At 39.1% G+C, this 26,040-nt stretch overlaps 1 protein-coding gene and 1 pseudogene across 5 annotated transcripts in view; both read left to right on the top strand.

Annotated features, from left to right (window-relative positions):
* The window catches only part of DLG2 (discs large MAGUK scaffold protein 2), a 2,095,027-nt gene that overhangs the window by 2,021,506 nt on the left and 47,481 nt on the right, over positions 1–26,040 (top strand). The window lies entirely within an intron of this gene.
* LOC108514590 (cellular retinoic acid-binding protein 2 pseudogene) lies at positions 15,374–15,790 on the top strand (annotated as a pseudogene).

Genomic DNA, 26,040 nt, shown 5'->3' with positions numbered 1-26,040 from the left:
AAAAAAAAAAAAAAAAAAAAAAAAACAATAGAAGGACTAAGCCATAATTTCTACTATCCAGAGGCAACCACTGGTTTCCCTTTTTATCTCATTTTAGTTCCATTTCTGTTTATGAAATACATAAGGGAGGTTATATTATATGTACAACTTACTACCCTGGTTCATTTTAGTTACATTATAGCATAAGCATTTAATAATGTCATCTAAAATATGTTACATATGTTTTTCATGCAGACAAAGTTTTTCATGTTTTCAGATGCATTCGTTTTTTATACTTCCACAGCCTGCCAAGCTTTTACTTAGAAAGTTAAATATCTTAAAAGGATATTTTATTGGGATTTTTTAAAATTATAAAAAATAAATAAGATAATAAAAAATCACTATTGATTTTGTTGTAGGTCCTTGCCATTTATTTTCAGCATCCTATAAAATTGTAATTGTGTTGTATATGGTAGTTATGGTAGTTGATACCTCCTTTTTCCTTTAACAATGTTTTGTGGGCACTTCTTCATGTCCATACTTTTTTTTTCTTTTGTAAAAGTAAGTTTTAAAAGAGATCTAAGTTTCCGTAATAGGGATGTGGCACTATTGACTTAGCCTATTTGCCATTATTAAACTTTTAGGTTGTTTCTGATTTTTCACTACTGTCATGATGAGTATTAGGTTAGTTTGTTATGGGTTATTTATATGATCTTTCAGAGCTCATATCTAAAAACCAAAGCTTTTCAAGATAATTGGCATGGAAAAGAATTATTTGAAATGTAAAGAAAACTTTTGTTTTTGTTGTAATTTTTTGGGGTTTTTTTGAGACTGAGTTTCACTCTTGTTAGCTAGGCTGGAGTGCAACGGCACAATCTCGGCTCACTGCAACCTCCGCCTCCCTGGTTCAAGCAACTCTCCTGTCTCAGCCTTATGAGTAGCTGGGATTACAGGCATGCACCCCCACACCCGGCTAATGTTGTATTTTTAGTAGAGACGGGGTTTCTCCATGTTGGTCAGGCTGGTCTCGAATTCCTAACCTCAGGTGATCCACCTGCCTCAGCCTCCCAAGGTGCTGGGATTACAGGCATGAGCCACCGAGCCCTGCCGTTTGTTGAAATTTTTATGTGTACTATTCCATTAATGCTTGGCATTAAACATTACAATTCAAGAACCTAGGTTAATAAAGTCCCATTTTGTTTCTTTATCACTGTTTTTTTCATCAGTGGGTTTACAGGATCCAGATTATAGAATCTGTGTGATATGTTAAGAGAGATTCCCTTTATATGCCATTGTAGGTGACCTTTATTATAAACATATTTGTGAGCTACACAGGAAATGGGCTTTAACCAGTTAAAGATACTGGGTTAAAAGGCAAGAGCATGTGGCTTTCCTGGGGCTATGTGAGAGTTCAGTCTTGTCTGTGAAATGCTGGAACAGCACAGATGTACCATAGAGAATAATGTATTTTCCCCACTAGGGACTGGATTGATGCATCATTATATTATCATTTACAGCGCTTTTCGGAAGAACTGCAATTCCTTACCAACAGAGTATATTTGCTTTCTTCCCATCATCTCCTTAACTAATAAAATTTGTATGGACTGCAGAAAAATTGCTGTATTTAGCAAGTTTCACTATTAGCATCTCTTTCTGCTCCAACTCTAGAGACCTTAAGTAACTTGAAACTTTTAAAAGAAAGTGCTTTGGTTAGCCTTTATTTGTCCATGAAGCTCAGGCTAGCTAGGAAGAATTTTCATGAGCACCAGAGAGAAAGAGAGATCAGTGTCTTCGACCACAATTTCAATCAACACACAGGAATTAGAGCTTTCTCTGGGCCCAGCCCCAGTCAGAACATGGCACAACTGAGCAGTGCAAGGTGCCCTAGCTTTCTCTGCCTCCAAACAAACCTGGCTTTCTTCTTTCCCAACAGACTCATTTCTTTCTCCCAAGGCTGCCATGTAAATCACCTACTTTACCTTCATGGGCAATAATGACAGCTACCATTTGTAGAACTTTGTCAGTCTTGATAACAGATACTTAGCATTAATTACCACATTTGCTTCTCTCAACACCCCATGAGATAAGTCACATTCTACCTTTTTGTAGATCAGGAAATTGAGATTTATAAAGGTAAAATATTGTCCAAATTCACACCACTGTTAAGTAGCAGAAGATGTTTGAAACTGTGGGTGTCTATATCCTAGTCATTTCACCACACCCCCTTAAAAAGCACTTTTTAAATCAGTACTGACATTATTAATCCTTTTGTACAGAAGTGAACTACCTGTTTAAGAGAAGATGTGTTAGGGGGGAAAAAAAGTGAGCATTAAGGGGAATTTGCTGAGATATCCTGATCCCAAGCCAACACTGAGTTTGCAAAGGGGGTAAGTCCCTGGCAAGATCAGGCAAGATATTCTTTCAGTAGGTATCTTATACAGCTGACAAAGAAAGTACAAAATCATCTTTCTACTATAATAATGTGGAATAGCCTCAGGATGTTTCCCTGACAGGGCAATGCTGACTATCTCTCAACTTCAAATTAAGTAAGTTGATTTGTTAAACACCAAATTACAGAAACTTCCTTGTATACTCAGCCTTATGTAATGTGGCCCCTAGGCCTCTCCAGGCTTACCTGGCTCACTTGTTCTCTGGGACCCAGCCATACTAGACTTCTTTTCCCTCCCTACCACTACTGGTTATCCCAGTGTCTGTGCCCTTTCTGTTGTTTTGTCCTGAATGCCTTGTATGTACACACATTTCAAGCCTTTTCAAGCCTTTCATTAAGTATCATCTTCTCTATGATACCCCTTCCTCATCAACCTCTTCCTTTGTATGTCCCAGTATAACTGACATTGACTTCTTTCACAGCGTCCCTAATTCCATGTAGTCTTTGTTCATCTTCACTTACTGAGCTGAGAGCTTTCTGTGTACAAGGACTATGTCTTATTCTTCCTTGATTTCCTTTCTTTAACCCAAAGATTGACCTGAAGTGGCCGCTAAAGGATGGTTTAATGGATGGATGAATGAATAAAAAGATAGATGTTAATGATCAGGGATAATATTTACTGATACCTACTATGCTCCAAGCACTGTTCTAAGAAAGGTATATTTAAGTTCTTGAAAGCATTATCTCTTTGGATCGTCATAACATCCCTATAAGGTAGGGATTATATTTATCCTAATTTTATCGATGGGAAATTGAAGTTCAGCAAAGTGAAGTAACTTGCCAAAGTTACTCAACTAATGAGAGACAGAGTTTGTGTTCAGATCTTTCTACTTTCAGAGCTGGAATTTTTAACCACCATAAATAACAATATGGCAGCTACCCAAAGGGGATGCCTCATCACCATCTCCCAGACTCCTGCCTGCTTGCTCCTTTTATAGAATCTACTTAAAGAAGTGTCTAACAAAGCCAAGACATCCTGTTGTGTGCTATTTCCCCAACAAGTACCCAAAATGGTGCTTTTCTATGTTATAAATGCTGTGTTTTAATTTTAAAGAAACCGAAAGAATTAGAGTCTTTATATTGTCAGCCACTTAGCATAACCCTAAGTAAAGCAGGCACTACTAGAGCAATTGTTTGGGTTACAATATCTGAACACTTGTGATTCATTGTAATTTCCTACCTTTTGTATCTGATTATTAAATTTTCCTTTTCAATGCAGATGGAGCAAAAAAATGTAGATTATTAATTTTGTGACTATATAAAGGGTTTTATTCAGAGACAGTTTTATTTTATTATTTTCATTCCATTGTGGCATTTCCAATTAATCCCCCAAGATATATTATTTAAGGACATTGAAGAAATTTTTTAGGAACACAGTGAAAGAAAATAACTTTTCATTGGCATCTGTTCATCTTTTCTCATTTTGTTCTAAGACATTCTTGTTTTTAAATCATTTCTAACTCTCAGAGTCATGGATCGATCTGGTGTGTGTTGGATTTTGATTCTCTACTTTTTTGTAGTCTTTCATCCACTGTGTTCAGGTTCCTGAGTAAAAGCTCCATCTTTATTTCTAAGTGGGCTTTTTCTCTCAAATATCTGGGAATAGCGCTGCATGACCTAGGAAGATACCAGAAGGTCATCACAGCCTCTTTGCTCCTTAAGTCTCAATGACAGCCCCAGCAGCCAGCCTCCTACAACTTGTCTCCACTTCTCTTTGGCCCTTGAGCAGAAAGTTAAGGCCAAGGAAGGGCTCCTTCCCACTCTTTCTCAAAAGGAGAGGATAATCTTCACTGATGTGTGTTAATGCTTACTGTGTGTCAAGCCGCATGGTTAAGCTCTTTCAATACATTATTTTATTTACTCCTCAAAACAATCTTATAAGGCATGTACCAATTGCTATCCTAATTTTATTATTTAAATTAATTTAAACATTTAATTTTTATAAGGTATTTATTGAAAACTTTTGTTCCTCTCCTGCCCTCATTCATCTTACAAAGCTAATCACTATTTTTAGGTTTTTGTGTCTTTCTGGAGTTTTCTTTACAAATGCAGCAAACTATATTTGTGTGTGTGTGTGTGTGTGTGTGTGTGTGTGTGTGTGTGTGTGTGTGCGTGCTTGTGTGGTGGGGGGATAGATAAATCAGATAGATACATATATACATACATACAAAGAAAGACAGATGTATATACACATACATACATACATACATGGAAAGATAGAGATAGATAGATAGATAGATAGATAGATAGATAGATAGATAGATAAATTTTTAGCCCCATTCTTATATACCAAAGGAGCATTCTATAAACAGTATTCTATATTATTATTATTTTTAAAAAATATTGTTATTTTTTTTTGAGACAGTCTCTCTCTGTCATCCAGGCTGGAGTGCAGTGGTATGATCTCAGCTCACTGCAGGCTCCACCTCCCAGGTTCACTCCATTCTCCTGCCTCAGCCTCCCAAGTAGCTGGGACTACAGGCGCCCGCCACCATGCCCAGCTTTTTTTTTTTTTTTTTTTTTTTTTTTGTATTTTTAGTAGATATGGGGCTTCATCGTGCTAAGCAGGATGGTCTCAATTTCCTGACCTTGAGATCCACCCACCTCAGCCTCCCAAAGTGCTGGGATTACAGGCATGAGCCACCGCGCCCGGCCATTATTATTATTTTTTACTTAATACTGTGTCTTGGAGATCCTTATGTATCATCAGTACATAGAAAGTTTCTCCATTCTTTCTTGCAAGTGCAGAGTAGCCCAATGTAAATTGTGCCATAGTTTTATTACCTCAATTTTAAAGATGAAACCAGTTCCAGGAGCTAAATAACTTTCACTTGGAGCAGAGCAGGTTGATGTGCTTTGTTTTCTTCTTTGCATCTTTTTTTACCCATTTGATATATTTGGGGCATCTATCCTTATGCTCCTATCTGCCTTTATTGGGGCCCTTTAGATGTCTTCGCTAGACAGACATTTGGAAGCAGTTATTTGTAATTAGCTTTGGAAACCTAGGGCAAGATCACAGGTCCCAAAGTTTCTGATGTTTGCATATATTCAGAACTATTTTTTTCCTGCCCCTGCTGGACTTCTACCTGCAGTCCACTTCTAACATGTCAAAGACACAGCTCTCTCTAGAATGCAGTAAAAGCTACTGATATTTTTGGCTATCATTTAGCAGCCCTCTGCCTCTCTAATCACCTGATCCCACCTGGCTGGTTCTGAACTCTTGGCTGCAGACCCTGACTTTACAACCACACTTCTGGAAGGTAACATAAGATGTGGAAGAGATAACATAGGATGAGGAAAAGATAATTTAGGATAGGCTTTCAGAGCTTGCCACATGGCAAAAACTCACTAAAGATATTATTATCCTCTCATGAAATTCTTTCAAAATCATGTAAACTATAGTACAATTATTATCGCTGTTTTACAGATGTGTATACTGAGGATCAGAAAGTTTTTTTTTGCCAGAGCTTACAGTCCTTAAATGACAGAGATGATATTTGCATTGAGGTCATTCCAAGCTAGGTTTCTCTATATTATGTCATCAAATAGAATTCAAAAGAAACCCATGTTACCAAATGTCACATGGAAGTACATATTTAGTATTGTACATACAGTTCAGGTTCACTCACAAAATATTTTTACTATGAGAAAAGATTCATGATTGGCATAAGATGCTGCTCTGTTCTTCTGCACATTGTAATTATATGAAAATGAAGCACCCACTGCCATTTCTGCAAACCTATCGTCTATATATTTCATTTCAGTCTCAGAAATGTTTGAAACAGGGTTTTTAGCCAATTTTGGAATGAACATTTCCCTTTCAGCAAACATAATTATAATAGTAATAGTCACCATACTTGTTACATATCAGGCACTGTACTAAGCTGTTTACCTCTATTATCTCATGTACTCCCCATCACAACCCTGTGACATTAGGCATCATAGTCTTCATTTACAGATGGCATTGATGCTTAAGTGAGACTCAATGACTTATCCAAGTTTGTAGCAGCTAGTACGTGGCAGAGACTGGATGACAATCAAGCTAGTCTTTAATCAAAAGCTCCTATGTGAAATCACTGTGTTTTATCAAGTTGGCCTGTAACAAGGTTCAGAGTCCATGAGCCAAACCTATTGCAAGTCTTTTAGAATCACTTCTTACTGGCCAAAGATTTTAAAGTAAATGTCATAATTCTTACCAGCTGGTATCTCAATATTCTGGGCCTCTCTGTTCTTGAAAAAATACCACAATGTGGTGTGTGTTCTTTTTAAATCCCACCTGCATTGTTAGCACCTTTAATTTTTTTCAAGCTCTTTACATACCTTATATGCCAAGTCAGCAACTTTTCTTGGCCAGGTTGCTAGTAGAATCCCCCTGCCATGCCCCCAAAGACATTATTTTTCTTTCTAAGCAACACCATTCCCAAGTTTGATCTTTCTAGATTACATGTTTAGAAACAGATCAGCTTGTTATATATAAGGGGTTGGAGGTTGATTTCTCTTAAAGAGAGTTCCAAAAGCTGAAGAACTTACTCTGGCTTAAAGAACCAAGTGTGGTCAACCAAATGCCTCTTAAAGCAAATTAGGTACCATCTGCTTCCCAAGACTTTGGGAGTGGAGACCTGCTGCTTAGAAACCTTGTTTGAATTAGTATTACAACAAGCCAGTGGCCTGTGGTTTGATTAATTACTCATGACTTGTTACATAAAAGTACTCTTTCCTAAGTGTATTCTTTGGATAATTAGATGTCATGTATTTGTTATTTTAGAGTCAACTTCATTTTCTTTCTGTAAGTAGCAAATTTAATATTGTTCACTTCAGTTGATCATTTATTGAGCACCTACCATATGCTAAGCACTGTTCAAGGCACTTTGAATTGTTGGGTAGAAAAAGTAGAACCAAACTTCTACTTTCTCTTCCCCACAATCCAAAATGTTATAAACACTGACTCATTTCTTTGCGGGTAAAGAGCATGTCTTGTTGTTCGTACATTGAACAGCTAGTATAGGACCTCACCCATAGAAAAATATTTGTTTAGAGTAAAGTGAATGATCTCTTCTTTCATCTGCTTTCCTGAAGGTGACTCTTAGCAGCCTTGAACCACAGAAAGGGAAATTATATTTCTGTTTAGGATGGCAAAATTAAAATGGATTTTGACTTGGTACATATTCTCTTTTGTCTTGGGCTCCCCTAGTGATTTGCAGCTCTCCAATAGCAATATCACTTGTGGCCACGAAGTCCTTCATGTCAGGGACCATGTCCGATTTCTCTCTTTCCTTACTATGACAGACACAATACTCTGCACATAGGCACTTACTCAATATTTGTTGAATTGAATTAATCATAGGCTGCCTCATTTCCCTCTCAGAAGGTAGAGACCACATCTTGGTCATTTCTATTTCTATCGTATCTATAGTGTATTATGATGTACATTTTGTACTTAACATATGATCAGTAAATGCTTATGGACTTCAAATCTCCTCATTCCCTTGGTTGGATTTTTTTGTACTACCATTTTGCTTTTTCATATCAAGATGCCCAGAACTGTGACTCAAGGAATGAATGCCTTTACTGACTGACTGACTGACTGGCTTATCTAATGAGTAAATAATAATAATCAAGTACATATATAAAGTGCATTCTCATATAGCCACCAAATGTCCCCCTCTCACCTGCCACGTTGGGAAACAGGGTCCAGAAAAGAAAGGGCTTGTCTAAGGTCACTTTAAGAGATTGTGTCAAAGCTAGGACTAGAATCTAGATTTCATTACCTCCAGCCCAGATTTTCTCCTTCCTAATATTAGTTCTCCCTCCTTTTCTTTACATCCCCACTGCTGCCATCTAAGATCAGGCCCTATCCCTCCTACCTGGACTGCTGCCATTGCCTCCTAACTGTTCTCTATGCTCCCAGCCTCAACACCTCCAGTCCATCCTCCACATGGTTGCCAAGGTGATCTTCTAAAGTGCAAATCAGATCATGTTCACTCTGCTGTTTAAAGTCTTACAGAGGCTCCCATGGCCTATGCGATGGAGTCCCCTGAACCACATGACAGAGAATGATCCACCCCCTGACTCCCAGGCCTGTCTCTTATTTCTCTCCTCGGAGTCTGTTTTCCAGCTGGGTTCAAACGTCTACAACATAACCTTCAGGTTGTTTCACACCACAGTGGAGCCTGTCCCCATTCCTCGTGTGCTCTCTGCCCGGACCATCAACCTCTTCTCCTTGGTTAACAGCTTCTTAGGTCTTATAAGTAGACAGACAGGGGATTTTTTTTTTTTTTTTTTTTTTTTTTTTTTTTTTTTGAGACGGAGTCTCACTCTGTCACCCAGGCTGGAGTGCAATGGCACCATCTCGGCTCACTGCAACCTCCACCTCCTAGGTTTAAATGATTCTCCTGCCTCAGCCTCCCAAGTAGCTGGAATTACAGGCACCCACTACCATACCCAGCTAATTTTGGTATTTTTAGTAGAGACAGGGGTTTCAACATCTTAGTCAGACAGGCCTCGAACTCCTGACCTCAGGTGATCCACCCACCTCGGCATCCTAAAGTGCTGAGATTAGAGGCGTGAGCCACCGCAGCCAGGACTCTTACTGAATCACAAACTCTATCCTCTTTCCCTCCCCACACATACCTTCTCCCTCATTAGAGGTGATCGCTAAGCACCTCATATATTTTCTTCTATCTTAATAGTGGTAACATGTCTTTCACTTTCACTTAGTTTGTGAATCCTTGGAGTTCTGTGAACGTCTTAAGGGCAGGGGCTGGGCTAGTCATGTTTGTATTCCCAGAACCTGGCACTAGGTCAGGCATATAATAGATGCTCCATTACACTGCTGCTGACTCTCTGGAATAAATATAGCTTCCATAACCCTTCACAGTGAATTAACTCAACTTATGGTTTTCTTTAAATTAAGCCTCACATGGAATGATAGTTGAATTATGTAAGACCTAAAAGAAAGAGAATGTATTTAAAGAAAACCAGCACTTGAAAATGCCTTACTTTTATAGGTGGTGAACAAATATTTCATAGCAACCATGGGATAATGTATCAGCATATTGTTAATGCAAAGTAGACAGGGGGCCACTGAATGTGTCTCTGAAGCTCTTTGCCACTGCTTCCCCACTGCTTCTCTCTTTAGCCCCCAGTTTACTGAAAGAAGTCAGTGTAGTTACCTATTCCGTGAAGAGAACTTGTGCCGCATTCCAATCTTTCATCATGGAGTAGATTTTCAGCTACATTTCCAGTTCAGTTGTTAAACCCATTCCTGCCTGATTTGCCAATTGCAGAAGTGTTCATTTGTTTATTTATTTATGATGCGAGTCCCTTGGGTTCAAAAATCTCTTCAAAATGCTACTGCTCCATCTGGTTTAAATAGAGCATACTAAGAAGAAATGAGAGAAACAATGGGACCGTGAGGTTGAAGGAAAAAAGGAACAGTCTGGCAAACAGGAAGCAGAAGGAAATTAAGATTCTTTTTTCTTTCTTTATGACTTTGTGCTGGGGGGAGGGAAGCTATTTTCAGCAAGAAGACATGGTTGCTATCTGGAAGTTCACATTTCTATCTGCAATGATCTGATATTCAAAATCTGTGAGGTCTGAGTCCATGAATGACTGTGAATCATGTTCAGGCAGGCTAGTCTCCAGGGCCCGGGACAATGGCCTTTGTTCTTCCCTTTTCTTATCTGTTTCATTATTCTCTTGGGCATTTAATATGCTGAACACAGGCAGCCTTGTAGGATGTTCTTTCTATTCAAGGGTAGGCATTTTGGCTTTGGACATTCTAGATTCTCCAGCAGAAGAGCCATTTACCTTGCTAATGCTTTTTGTTTGTTTGAAGTCCTTGAAGGGCATGGTGGTAAGAAATGTAGTCTTTTGGCATCCCTCAATTCCTAGAGTCCCAGCTCTGTTGTTTACTACCTGTGTCATCCTGGGGACACTGCTTTGCTTAACCTCTGAGCCTCAGTTTCAATAGCTCTTAAGTGGGGCCAATAATAATACTTATGTATTAAACTTGTCAAGAAGATTAAACAAGCTATGTAAGAAGGTTTCACAGTAAACACTCAGGAATCAATAGCTATTTTTATAAGATCTGCCTGTACTTCACTTTACATGCCCATTGGGTTTTACAGCACTCCTCTGTGAGAAAGATACAGAAGGCGTTTGTGGCCCAATTTGACACAATTGCACGAGGAAGGGGCTCACAAACCCGAGAATCCCTGCTCCCAGTGATTGGTCCCTTTCCGATCTGTCACCTTTGGCTTGTGGTTGCATATCCTCTGTTCACCTTTTCTAAAGAATGACTCAGAGCCTTTCCTTCTGACAGCAAACCCTCTGAAACAGAGACAATAGCAGTCAAATACTTTGGCATTATTCACCCAGAGAGCTAAAAGCTGTCTCTGCCTTCCACATTTAGAGTGTAGGATACTGCTTTAAAAAGCACTAAGCAAGGACAAAATAATGTGATTGGGTCACATCTTTCATTTGTATTACTTTCCCTTTTATCAAAAGGGAAGAGGACAGGGTATGGTGTCCTCCTCAAAGGAGGGCAGGAGAGAAGGGTGGAGCAGCAGGCACAGAGCTGCCTTCGCCGTTTCCACACCCTGCTACTGTGCATGGCTCGACTGCATGCTGCCTGCTGTTCGTTTGGCCCTTCCTGAAGGGACTGGAGGCCAAAACAAGGACTCTGCTTCCCCAAAGTTGGCGAAGGTAATTAGAAGCTGCATACTACACTCAAACTGTCCAGTGACTATTCAACAGTACTAAAATAATGCTCAAATTCACCAGACAGCTTTTCCTATGTGCACTCATGCCCCCAGACCCAGCATGGTCAGCCAATCTACAGTGAATTTATTTCAGGCGTATGACAAGGGCTGACACTTCTCCTCAATTTGGTACTGTAAAAACTAACAATAACATGTTAGTTATAATAATACCAGTAGCTGTTATAATCAAAACTCAAAATAAATGAAGGTTTAAACAATTAGAAGCTTATTTACTTTCTCAGAAAGCTTTAAGCTGGTCTTCTTGGCTAATGGGCAACTCTCCCCTGGTCAGTGATTCAGAAACTTTAGCCTTTCCACACTGTGGCTCCTTCATCTTCAACATGTAGCTCTGAAGCCAAATGATTCATTGCATCAAGCTAGTAGAAGGGAAACAACATGAAGGCTTGTGAGGGGAATAATTTTATGGGCCAGGCTTGTTCCCTTACATTGGCCAGAACTCACATTCCCTTGGCCCGAACTCAGACACATGGCCACACCTAATTTTTAGGGTAGAGTCTAGTTTTGTGCTCTGGGAGGAGAGGAAATGAGTTTAGCTTACCAGATAATCTCTGCCTCAAAACAATAATGACAAAAATTAACATTTATAAAGCATTTATTTTGTGCCAGGCACTGTGCTAAGCCCTTTACCTACATCATTTTAAAATTCATATACCATATTATTCACTTGTTTAAAGTATACAATTCGATGGGTTTTAGTATATTCACAGAGTTGTACAACCATCACCATAATCAATTTTAGAGTATTTTCATCATCTCCAAAAGAAACCCCATAACTATTAGCAACTCCTCATTTCCTCCCACCCCCTACCTCCAGCCCTAGGCACCATCAATCTATTTTCCATCCATATGGATTTGCCTATTCTAGGCATTTCATATAAACAGAAGACCTACATTCTTTTATATAACCTTTACCATGATCCTAAAAGTTAGGCATGTTATTACTTCCATTTTACAGATAAATTTACAGAGAATCAAGCTGTTTAAATGATTTTCCAATAACTTTAAGCCCTGCTCATCACTGAACTCCATTATGCTATACTGCATCCCGATTATAAAGAATAATCATGCCATGATTTGTGGCAGGGGAGGGGTGTTTGTTTGCTTATTTTTTAATCACTATTATGGCAACAAACTGATGTCTTTATAACAGACTCCTTTACTGAAATGACAGGTACTTAGGTGTCAGAAAGCTTCAGGTTTGAAGCTCAGATCTACCACTTACCGGATACATACAAAATATACACTGCTTAGTTCCTCTTGAGTCCCAGCATCTTTAATCTATAAAATGGGAATAACAAATTCCTGTTTGCTGGGAGGAGTCAAAAGGAGATTAATATATATGAAAGCTCTTCTTACAACTTTACATAGTCCATGTCCTGCCAGTGTAGTTGTCCTTGCTTAGAAGTGAAGTTATAGCTATAATTGGGCAGCCACAGAAATTATGTTCACATGTCTGGGTCTTCTGGATACCATCCAGGAAAAAATTATTGTAACTTGCACTTTTCGGTATCCACATTACAACCCAGGAGTGGCCAAGACCCTGGGAGAATCTGCTACAATGAGAACGAGAAGAAAGGGAACATATTCTCCAGGACAGAAAAGCATATGCAGAGTATCTTCTATCGGCTTCTGATCTCCACTGGGCAGAGCAGCTTATTACAGGCACCTAGAAAGAACCAGCTGAGCCAGTGTAAGTTTGAAGTTCCTTGGGAAAGAAGATAAGCTGGCTGAGTTTCTGTAGGCGAAGAGCCAGTAATGAGGTTTCCAGCATTCCATCACATGTCCTTTTCATCACTTTCAGCTCAGCCAGAGACAGCAGAGCCTCATACGCAGGGGCCAAGTGTGTACTTGAGAGACTTGAAGAGGTAGAATGAAAAGTATTGTGAATGAATGAATTGTACTTTTGTTCCATTGACCTGTTCCCCACCCTACCCTGTCCTTAGCAATAAATATATTAAAAGCTAGATAGGAGAGTACAGAGAAGACAGTGGAGCCAGAGGGGAAGTTATATTACATGTGACTAGTTAAGGTACATAGCCAGAAAAGACCATAAGAGAAAACGGTCCTGAACTCTAGGTGAAATCAAGTGCATATTTCAGCCTTAAAAAATTATCCTAAAAACCTCTGATTCTGCCATTTCCTAAGTGCATGGACAAGTGACAACCTCTCTGAACCTACATTTCCAGATAAGATTGTTATTGGAACCAGGATTTATAGCCATGCAAGCTGCAACGTGCACATGTCCAGTAGACTCCAATTATATACACAAGGGGCCAGCAAATTTGTTTTGTCAGGGGCCAGATACCAAGCATTTTATATTTTATAGGTCATACAATCTTTACTGAAATAGTCAACTCTGCCATTGTAGTGCAAAAGCAGTCATAGACAATACATAAATACGTAAATGGATGTGGCTGTGATTCAATAAAACTATTTATGGTCATGAAATTCATGAAACTTGAATTTCATGTGATTTTCATATAAAAGTTTCTTTTCTGATTTTTCTTTCAACAAACTGAAAATGTGAAAAACATTCTTATATAGTCTGTAGACTATATGAAAATGGACAGTGGGACAGGTTTGCCCACAGGCCATGGTTTGCAGACACCCCCCCACCCCCACCCACAGCATGGACCAAAATGTTTGATACCCTCTACAGAGGTGCAGTATGGCGTCCAGATTATTGTAAAGAGCAAATAAGTACTTGTAAAGGCATTAATGTAGTGCCTGCCCCTTATAAGTATTCAGCAAATGGTTATTATTACAATTAGCTCTTTCAAAAATAATGAATATTAACTCTGTATTTGCCACTGACCTTTGCGCGGGAAAGCCATTATGTTTTGGTTGTTTAACATTTCTACTATATTAAACTTGTACTGTAATTAAAATATATATTAAAAATAAAAACTAAAAAACTGGTTTGGACAGATAGTGGCACTAGTAGGCCACAGAGTTTTTTGGGTTTTTTCTAATGTTCTGGTGTTGCTTCTTCAATTCCTAGATATTTCTTTAGTACTTGGTCTGTGCTTCTGGGTGCTCCATAAATGAATGACATTAGGTCTTTTCTCTCTAGGAGATCTTGGTATTCTTCAAAGTGATTATACGTACCCCAGTGGTAGCCAAGACCTTCTCTTTTTATTAATTCTTCATCACAGCCTTTAAATTTCTGTTTTGTTATATGTTTTATAGTGTGCCACATTGTGCCACAGTAATATGGTTACACAATAATTTATAAATATGTAAATATTAAGATAATGGGTGAGTACGCAAGATGATTTTAAATGATGGTGTCAGCAAGCAAAGTTTTGAAACCACTGGTTTAGGAAGTAAACAGATAAATATATCCCAATGGGAAACCAGAGTTGGCATGAGTGATGAAGGCTCTTATTCACAATGACACAAGTGTTTTCAGGACATGAACTGACATTTAGTCTGGTGTCTTATTTTGACATTTAATGTAAGTACATTGTGTGAGAAACAAGATAGTTTACATTTTTTTTATTTCATAAGAACACAACAGCTGTATGAACTAGATAATATTATCCTCATTTTATAGATGAGGAACCAAGGTATAATTCAGAGAAGTTAAGCAACTTGTAAAGGTCAGCTTGAATGAATCAGGACAGTCTAACTATAATGCATGACATTTTCCACTTTAGCCTTCATTGCATTGAAGAAGTTCATTTAAAAAAATGATTAGTCTCTGGTATTTCTACTCTCAAGTTAGTCTTTTTTCCATCACATGTACTTATGTTATTAAGTGCTAAATGGATAAAATTTCACTCCTCCAGAGTTCCGTGGTTAACCCCCTACCATCTCTTTGCATATGCTTCTTACTCTGATTGGAACACTTGTTGTTTGGATATCTCGATATCTCCTACTCATCCATTAAGACCCAGCTTAAGGCTCATCCCCTCCTTCCAGAAGCCTTCATGACCTCAGTCCCCAGACTGAGTTATTAGATGCCATTCCTCTCAGCCTTTATAGCACCTTAATGAAAGTCCTTATAAAAATATGCTATGCAGAGCTTTGGGGTTGTCCCTGGTCATGTCTTGGTACCTGAACCTCACAACCCGGCAACGGCGACGTCTCTTTTGACTAAAAGACAGTGTCCAGTGCTCCAGCCTAGAGGTCTAAGGGGACCGCCACCCACGCTGCCACCATGCCAAACTTCTCTGGCAATTGGAAAATCATTCGATCGGAAAACTTTGAGGATTTGCTCAAAGTGCTGGGGGTGAATGTGATGCTGAGGAAGATTGCTGTGGCTGCAGCGTCCAAGCCAGTAGTGGAGATCAAACAGGAGGGAGACACTTTCTACATCAAAACCTCCACCACCGTGTGCACCACAGAGATTAACTTCAAGGTTGGGGAGGAGTTAGAGGAGCAGACTGTGGATGGGAGGCCCTGTAAGAGCCTGGTGAAATGGGAGAGTGAGAATAAAATGTTCTGTGAGCAAAAGCTCCTGAAGGGAGAAGGCCCCAAGACCTTGTGGACCAGAGAACTGACCAATGATAGGGAGCTGATCCTGATCATGAGGACTGATGATGTTGTGTGCACCAGGGTCTACGTCCGAGAGTGAGTGGCCATGGGTAGAATGGCATCTGCACCCGCCGCTGGCCAGGCTCACTGCCCTGCTTCACTGCCCCCTCCCTCCCACTCCCTTCTTGGATAGTGCTCCCCTTACCCCAGTCACTTCCAGGGATCACTGGGATGCCTCTTGCAGGGTCTTGCTTTCTTTGACCTCTTCTCTCCTCCCACACACCAACAAAGAGGAATGGCTTGCAAGAGCCCAGATCACCCATTCCGGGTTCACTCCCTGCCTCCCCAAGTCAGCAGTCCTAGCCCCAAACCAGGCCAAAGCAGGGTCTCTCTAAAGGGGACCTGAGGGCCTGAGCAGGAAAGACTGGCCCTCTGGCTTCTACCCTTTGTCCCTGTAGCCTATACAGTTTAGAATATTTATTTGTTAATTTTATTAAAATGTTTTAAAAAATATATGCTATGCAGCTGTGTAGTTAGCTATTATCTATTAAATTGATTACTCCCTGGACTGAGAGCCTAAGGAGAGGGAGAATATGACCTTGATTACATTGTTCTTCTGGCATTCATATAATGTAGGCATACATTCAATAATGTAGTGCCTGGGACATCGTAAGCCCTCCATATGTACTCACAGACTGAAGGAATCTCTTCTTTACTGATTTGAAGTCTGAGATAACTTTGGCAAAGGAATAGATTGAAATGGTCTTAACTAAGTTTTCTCAGGATAGGACTAATTGGTGGTCCCCAAATTAGATTATAGGGGATCAGATAATGGATAAGCAAAGAAGGCAAACTCTTATATGTATGAACGCTTTTGCCTTCTGAGTTTTCTCAGAAATTGAAGAAGGTACACACACTCATACCAATCAAATTTATATTAATGATGTATATGACATCAATATATATTAATTTCTATATATACTTATGTTTATATGTATGCACGCATACTCTTGAACATGAATTCATAAAAATAGACTGCCACAATTTCTATAAAATTCATGGATCATGGAATGTTCAACAAGAAAGTGAAGTTTATTAACACTCTCCAGACTGGCCCATCTTGCAAAGTCATCCAGTTGCTATAAATCTCCTTTAGTCCTAAAGTCGTTTCCCTTCTGGATGCATAAATCTACTTCTTTCTTTGAGGGGAACTAGCATTTACTGATAGCTTTTGTGGTGTTCTAGATACTTAACAGAAGTGATCTTATTTAATCCTCAGACATTTGTATCAGCCCACAAATCCTGAACCCAAAAGAAAATGGATCAAGTCAAAAGCAACTCAAGAATTTTACTGAAAACTAGGAAATCTATCATAAAAAGGAAGGGGACAAGACTAAGGAAATTTCTGAATTAATGAATATTGTTAAATTCAAACAAATTCGTTGCATGGGATTATATCAGATTAATTTCATGGTAATTAATTGAGATTGTGACCATTAACACGGACACTTTGTTTATGAGCAGGAACCTCTACAATTGATTGAGAGCAAAGTTTCTTCTCTCTACCAAGTGTGTCACTGTTTATGAAGAGCTTCCTTTTTTTTTTTGCGACAGGGCCTTGCTCTGTCATCCAGGCAACACAAGTGCAGTGATGTGATCATACCTTGCTGCAGTGTCAGTGTGGCTCTCCTAGGGTCAAGTGATCCTCCTCCCTCAACCTGCTGAGTAGCTGGGACTTCAGATGTATGCCATCATGACCAGCTGATATTTCCTGTTTGTTTGTTTTAGTATAGATGGGGCCTCACAGTGTTGACCAGGCTGAGGCCTTGTTTCATAAAGTGGACAGCATTGGAACATTTGTTTGCAGACTTTTATGTTTAATAAACCAGAAACATTTCAGAACAAACTTCTATAGGCCACAGAATTGCCAACTTTTTATGTTGTCAATAAAATGCAAGACATTAAAAAACAAAACAAAAATGTATGAAAAAAAATCCAACTACTATTTATTCTCACCATTGTTTCAGAAATAAAAAGAACAATACCAAAACAATAGGAAGAAAAAATAAATAGCAGGAAGGCAATAAATCTATAATAAAAGAAGGCCATTTTAGCTCGATGAAAAATCACTGCATCCTACTTACTTTTCTCTTTCTGCTCTGGACCAACAAGGGCCAGGGACCAGTGTCTAAGAACCACCGCCACTGTGCAAAGACTTTGAAGCCATACAGATCTGGGGTTAAAGCTCAGCCCTACCAGTTTCTAGCTGTGAAACCTGAGGCAGGTTACTCAACTTTTCTCAGCTGCGATTTCCTCATGTACTAAATGAGGATAATATCTGACTGACTATATTCATTTATATTCATTTTCTAAGGCTGCTGTAACAAAGTACTATAAACTTGGTGGCTTAGAACAAGAGAAATGTATTGTTTCAACATTCTGGAGACCAGAAGTCTGAAATCAAGGTGTTATTTTGGCCATTCTTCCTGCAAAGGCACTAGGGAAATATCTGGTCTAGGACTCTTCTCTGCCTTCTGGTAGTTTCTTGGTTTGTGGCAGCATAACTCCCATCTCCACAAGACATTCTCCCTGTGTACACCTCTGTGCTCAAATTTCCTTTTATGAGGACATCAGCCATATTGAACTAGATTGAAGTAGTGTCCCACCATATTCCAGTGTGACCTCATCTTAAGTAATATCATCTGCAACAATTGTATTTCCAAGTAAGGTCACGTTCTGAGGTACTGGGGGCAAGGACTTCAACATATGAATTTTGGGGTGACCATAACATTGACTAACCTCTGGAATTGAGGATAGGCTGAATATATTAGAAAGTACCAATAAAGCATCAGAAAGAAAAATAAGGGAGGGTTGTTTGTTTGTTTAAAAAATTTATAATTGAGAAATTTATAATGTAGGGACAGTAAGAAATTTGTGTAAGGATATAGGACTAAGAAGTAGTGAAGATAAGACTTCAAATACATTCATTTAATAAACACATATTACATATAACATTCATTTAACATGTACATATTATGTGGCAAGCCCTGTTCTAGTGCTGGAGATTCAACCAAGGACAAAAAAGACAAGGAACCTGGCCTCATGGAGCTTACATTCTAGTTGGGGAGAGGAGCAAAAATAAAGAAATAAACAAATAAATATAACATATTTCATATATACATTTAATATATAATATTTAGTATATAATGTTTAAGCAGGGATAAGTACTATAAATTTTTTAGAAGTCTAATAAGAGGGAGAGATAAATGGAGGAATAGAGGATGTTGTTCTATACAGGGTGTCAGAGAAATCTTCTCCTCCAAGGAGACACTTGAGCAGATGGAATACTGGTTGCAGTGAAAGGAGCAAATTCCAAGTGAAAAGGCAGCTGCTGAAGGGAGCTGAGCAAGGAGTGTTGGTGTCTGAATCTTGTTTTAAAAACATGGCTGGCTGCTTTGTGGAGGAAGGGTGGCAGCAAGGCAAGAATGGAACCAAAGAAACCAGTGAAGAGGTGGTTGCAGAAATCCATGTGAGAAATGATAGTGGTATAGATTAGGGAGTTGAGGGTGGAGATGAAAAAAAGACTGAGGGTACATTTTGAAGACAGAATTGACAGGATTTGATGATGAATAAGGCATGGGGTGTAAGTTAAAAAGGAGAGCCAAGAATGACTCCCAGATTTTTGGCCAGAGCAACTAGGTCAATGATTGTGCCATTTATTTAAATGGTGCATACTGGGAGTAGAGCAGATTCAGGAGAGGAAACCAAGAGTTTAGTTTTGAGCATTTTAAATATGAGAAGCCTATTATTAAACAATCAAGTAGTGATGCTTAGATGTGGTATGCAGCTGGATATAAGAGTCAGGAGCATAGAGCACAGATTGAGACTGGAGATCTACATGTGGTAGCCTTTGATCTACAGATGGCATTTGAGTCTTGATACTGGACTGCTAGCCTTGGGAGTGAGTATAAAAAGAAGTCTAATGACGAACTTGGGGACACTCAAATTTAAAATATCAGAAAGCAGAGAAGGGCCTAGCAAAGGAGACTTAGAAGGATAGATTGGTGAAGTAGGAGAAAAACCAAGGGGGTCTTGGAAACCAAACAGAGACAATGATTGATTCAGGGAAGTTGTAACTGATTCTGCGAAATGCTGGGAGAGGTTGAATAAACTGAAGACTGTGCACTGGATATTGATTTTGTGAGTGACAATGTTTTCATTTACCTTGATAAGAACAATTTTAGTGGGAAGCCTGATTGAAGTCAGTAAAGGAGAGAATGGGATGTGAGGAAGTGAAAACAGACACTAATGTTTTATGTTATCTGTTGCCGCAAATGCTTAGAAGCAGTGGATGTGATAGTTAAGAGAACAGGTGCTATAGTCTTAGACCTCAGCTATTATTCCTACTGTGCCATCTGTTAGTAAGTCACCTAACCTTTCTAGCCAGAGTCCTCACCTATACAGTAGAGATAATAGTACAGACCATTTCAAAAAGTTGTTGTCAAGGTTAAATGAGAAATGTGCGTAAAGTTTTGTATATTGTCAGCCCATAATAAGTGTTCAATAAATATTAGCACCATTCCTAATTTAAGCAAAATATTGGTATAGCTTCAAGACTCTACATAGTTCATTATGTCTGAGAGTAATTGTTGGTTGAGGTGGTAATTATGAAAGAATATGTATAAAATTATGATTATCTGTGACAGGGGAGCAGAGAAATGCTGCAATATAAGAGTTATAATGACTCATATATATTAATTTTTCATGGGATGATGATGGAATAGCCAGGTAGCAGGAGGAACTGGATAGGGAAGAAATGGCTCCTGAGGGTATTTTGGGGGCTAAATGTAGGTGGAAGGCACAGAGAAGACTTGGAGACTAGACCAAGCCATTTCAGATAATATGTGGATAACCCACTTTAGATGTATAGGAAGTAACCATTGATCTTGTAGCAGTAGTTATCACTTGTTCTTTGTTTACATCTGGCTTTTCTTACCAGTTTAGAAGAACGTGTCTTCCTCCACCCCTTAGCTCCAATTATATTTCTTACCTCTGCTCCTATAGTACCTACTATTAAGTATGGTCAGGAAAGAGGGCATCTCATCCATGCATATTCCAGACCCTCTAGTAAGATGCTCAGAGGAAAAACTAAACAAGGAGAGAACAGACTGTATGTGAGCAAATTAAGTTGGCCACAGAGTTATTTTCTGGAAACATGGAGCTAAGAAAATCTCTCATGTCTAAACCTGCATATCCTGCAACATGACAGCATCGCCTTGTCTCACAGAGGGTTACTTCTGATGTCTCTCAAGGAATGCTGACTGCATACTTGAAGATAGCAGTTTCTGATAGGGAGGAGCTCATCTGATAGAGACCTCACCAGTGGCCGAATACTAGGCTATATTGACTTACAGTAGGAGTTAGCAGTGGAACATTCAAGACAGAGATACCTGTCTTCCTGCTTGGCACACTGTGACTTAGTGGCTGTAAGTGTATGGTTACATGCAAAAGTTCATTGTTTTTATGGGTTTTGTGGTGGGAGCTTGTTTGAAAAGGGTAAGGGAAGCCAAGATGGTCTCACAGTGGATAGCAGACATGTTTTAAATTTGTTTTCTTGGGCTGACGAGTTTATTTGAGTAATGGTGGAAGTAAAGCAGAGAGAAGCTAGTGGGCTGGGCTGGCAGCCCAACACAGAGCCCTGGGCCCTTCATTCTCTGATAGAAAGCCCATCTCTGGTAGAGAGATGTTAGGTCTCTAGGACTTTTCCCCCTTCACTGGCTGGCAGGTTAGAAGACTCCTTAGCACAATAAAATTCACATCTTAAAAGGTAGTTTAGGGAGAAGGTGTGGCAGAAATTCATTTTGTCAAAGGAAATACGGTAGGAATGAGAACCATTTGAGGGTACATACTATAAACTAGGCACTGTATTATTTTCTTGATATTCTCCATTTAGTCTTGTGATGTAGGTTTTAATATACCCATTTTACAGATAAAACAATCCATGTTATAGTAAATTAGTGGCAAAGACAGTTAAACACAATTCTGTTGAATTCCAAAACTTACTATCTTTTTATCCTTTCTACTAAAGGCCATAGTAAATCAATCTGCTCTGATTGTTCATCTGCCTCTAGCAGTTTAGTGTAAAACACTGCTTGGGGCCAGATAATACATGAGTCTGGGCTGTGAAACTAAGTTGCCCGGAGTCCATTAGAGCTCTGCCACTTAACAGATGTATGATCTTGCGTGGATTAGTTAACCTGCCTGAATCTCAGCTTCTGTCTGAGATATGTTGCTCATGATAGTACTTCCCTCACAGGGACATTTTGAAGATTAAGTGAGTCAATACATGCTAAGCATTTAGAATACTGCATGGCACCTAAAATGTGTTCAATAGTTATTAGCTATTATTATCCAAAACATGTTTTCCAGTGCTGTTATTCAATGAACCTAAAAAGGTTATACTGACCTTTTCAGGGAGGAAACAAAAAGCTCAGGCACTGCTCCCCATGAAGCCAGCCTGTTAATGATTTTTGGTCAACAGTACTGTTTATGATTTCCAGTCTTCTCATTTGCTGGGCTTTCGTGCTCCAGAGGCAGCATAGTAGAATAGAAAGGCACTGTACTTTGCCATCAGAAGACCTGGGTTTGGGTTCAAGCTCAAATCACACTTTGTGTGACCTAGGCACTTTATCTTTCTTGCCAGGGGTTCCTTATCTGCACAGTAAGGAGGTTGGACTCCCTAATCTCTAAGACTCCCTGCATTCCCTAAATTCAGTGAATACCAAACAAAGTCACTTAGCCTCTCTGATCTCCGGTGCTCATCTGTACTGTAGCACTCCTGATACCTTCTTTAGTCACTGAGAGATGCAGTGAGAGTGAAAGTGTTTGGTAGACTGTGACAGGCTATGCAAATATAGGAGTTGATCCTTAGTATTATGACCATTAACCCTGAGTAATACGCCTTGCTGTATGTGCATTGGTGCAGGGGCTTTTTCCACATTTTGTTGTCTTTGCCTACCCCTCATTGAGTTGGGTGGATCCACCTTAACAAGGTGTAGGGGAACACAAGCAGCGGATGGGGGTGCAGTACTGATGGTGGGAAAGCATCTTATTGGTTAATAGTGGTACATCCCAAACACCAATTACTGTCACTGCTTCTAAGGCTGATATATTTATCAGGATGAGTTACAAGGAAATATATGTACCCAGTGAGCGAGAATGCTGCATGGTCACCCCCTGTGATGTAAAATATGAGAATCTAGGAGGGGCTGTTTTATAATTCATCAGGTTCCGCTAGTGAGTTCTGTCGGAGTCTTAGTTATAAAGGCAAGTGTGAACCGGACAGCAGACAGGAGAATCTGGCACCAAGGAGACGGAGAAGCTGCCTTTGGTGCCTCCTGCCTCCTCCCTGCTTTGTTCCAATAATTTTGTGCTCGGTAAGTTCCCTGGCTTTGCAGCTAATCGTTGTTGTTGAATAAGCTTGGCAAACCTACCCGTAGTTTGGAATATGCACTTGCTGTCAGAAGTGTGTGTCAGTGCTTGGACTCCTGACAAATTCCACAATTTCCTTTTAATGAGCAAAATAGCTTAAAAGATGAAAGAAAACCCGATGAATCAATTATTCACCTTGATCCTTGGAAGACTGCTTTCTTTGGTTGCTAAAGTTTCTCAGGTTTCATTCTATCAGTTTCATTTGTTGGGTGAGCTTTGAAAAGAACAAGTCTCTTTGTCATGAAATTGTTTTTCTTAGCTGCCAAAAGGAGGTATGTACAGGGTGGTTTGTCCATCCCCACCCCCCTAATTCACTCTCCTCAGCAATCGGCAAATCTTAAAACAGACCGTTTGCCTGGTAACCAGCTCCAACCGAGCTGAACCTGTGCAAGGCAAGATTCAAATTGCAATCTTTTGTGTGAACAGAACTGAGGGGCTGTGAATAATTGGCATTGTGGCGATTATTGTGAAACTCAGTATGGTGGTAGTCCTGCGTTTTGCCGGGGTGGGATCAGAATCCAATGAGATTTGCATTTGGCATGCCTGTTGATGATGTGGGAGAGGGAGTGAAAGAAAAGACTCGATCGTTATGGAAAGAGCTGTACGATGTACCGGCAGGACGGACAAATGCAGAAGGCATGACTGTTGTATTTGCATGACTTGTGGCTGGCTGTTTTCTCTAGTTTCATTGTCACCATTAACATTTACCTGAAGCTGCATTTCTGTCTCATCTGGGTGTGCTGAGGGTCCTTGCTCCAGGTCCTAGCTTCAGGCAGGATGTGTGCTAACTACTGGTCAGCTAACTATAGGAAGTCATTTCCTCTTCAGAAGGAAAGAGAAGTGAACGCTGTACCTTCTTAGACTCTCTGCTGTGTTGTTTTGCCTCTGTCCAAATCTCATGGAAACCAACAGCTTGACGTACTTTTTTTGCAATAGCAGATTTAACTGTGGTGTCATATGGCGTATTATATATGGAGAGGAGTAACAAGGACATTTTTTTCAAATGTTTCAAGTCTGTCTGGCTTGTTGACATTCGCTTTATTTCACTGGCAAGTAGCTACTGTCTTCTAAACCCATAACTGTTTGTCCAAAGTGTTTACCTGCACACTATTGTAATTTCTCTTTACATGTAGAATCTGTAGATTTAACAAATGTCCTCTTTAACCTCAAAGAAAGCAACTCATTTTAGCATCTCTTTGGGAAAAAAAAGTATGCATTTTTTTCACCAAAGACTTAGCTTACTCTTTGCTTTATTTTTTGCATAAATATTTTGGTTATCGGCACCAGCACACTTCCAATGAAGTTATTTCTCCTTTCTTAGTATACTTTCTGAATATACCAAAAACTTGGCAGATTTGGAATATGGAATATATATTTTTTCAGGAACACTTTTTTTGTACATGCTTCTTTTGTCCATAAATAGCTTTTCCATATTTTCCATTTCTCTGAATAAGTTCTGCTTAAAGAGCAGAGGAGTGATGTATTGTGGTTGGCACTTAGGGGTGTGTAACCTGAGACTTGGTTTCTAATCCACAAGCGGCTGCCCCACAAGGGGTCTGTAAAATGTCTTATGTTTGGCTCAAAGCTTATGGATAGAGCAATAATGATTAAGATAGGAAATTCAGCAAATCATCGCAGATACAAATGAACATCTGTGTTTGATGCTCCAGCCAGCCCATGACATTTTGTAAAGCTTAGGTCACACAGCTGAAGGGTCCTAAAAGTGTTAATATATCTTAATGCCAAGAACAATGTAGTTGTATTTGTTGTAAAGTACCTTTGAGCTGTACTGTACATTAAATTTTTAAAAATTACATGCCAGACTCCATGGTTTATTTTACAGCAGTATCTGGGTTTTGATTCAGTGTGGTTTTATGGAAGAATAAACCTATGTACCAGTCTCAAAAACTGAACTTCTTCTCATTTGGCAGTGGTTTTTCCATTTTCTCCACCAACCCATGATAAACTCTATGTATAGCAACAAAAGAAAATTTAATATGAGTTATCCTCAATTAAATTTACAGCAAGACAAATATAAACTGTGACAAGAACCCTCTTACAGGGCACATACACACAAAACCATGTCTCTCAAAACAGGATTAAAAGCTAAACAGGCAAATGTTAATTTTGCCTACGTGATACATATAATTTCCTTTGCGAGGGTAGAGAAGGTGGCAAAAAGGACATGTTTAAAAGTGCTGTTCAAAGACCTGGCTCAGCAAGGTGTAAATGGAAAGGGCAAGGGTTTTGTGTCCCCAACCAAGTATTATTGTCTGCACTTCACGCTCTTTCTCTGTAAAATGGAGGAGGGGAAAATTAGGAGAATTAACCAAATTGATGACATAGGTAAAGCCAATAGTATACTGTTTAGCACAAAGCAATGTCCAATGAAAGGTAGTCATTGTTGTAAATTGTATTTTGTCAAATATATTAACTCATTTTGATAGATGTTGATTTTGTAAGAAATTTGCATGGTAAACAGGAAGATTATATAATTTTTCTAATTAACAAGATATACTTCTTATAACTAGATCATTTTGTGTTTTGTTTTATTTTGGAAACCTACTAAAGACAGGGTTATTACCTTTCTGTTCACTTTTAACTAATTCCTAGAATAGTATCCAAAGTTTTTACATAATTATTTAAAGAATACATTTTATTTCCAATAGAGAACATGGAAATAAACTGGTGCCAAATAACACGTCATAGCTTTGTACGTTATTTGCCAAATAACAACTAGGCCATAATTCCAGCCCTGACATTGTATTAAAATACCTGACAATACTAGTAAATATAGTTTATGATGTCCCAGGCACTATGCTAACAGTTTTACATGCATTTTCTCATTTAATTTTCATC

The sequence above is a fragment of the Rhinopithecus bieti genome, unplaced genomic scaffold (genome assembly GCF_001698545.2).
Source record: "Rhinopithecus bieti isolate Rb0 unplaced genomic scaffold, ASM169854v2 scaffold_30846, whole genome shotgun sequence".
NCBI lineage: Eukaryota > Metazoa > Chordata > Mammalia > Primates > Cercopithecidae > Rhinopithecus > Rhinopithecus bieti.
The sequence above is the reverse complement of the archived record's forward strand: the minus strand, read 5'-3'. Positions and strand labels throughout refer to the sequence as shown.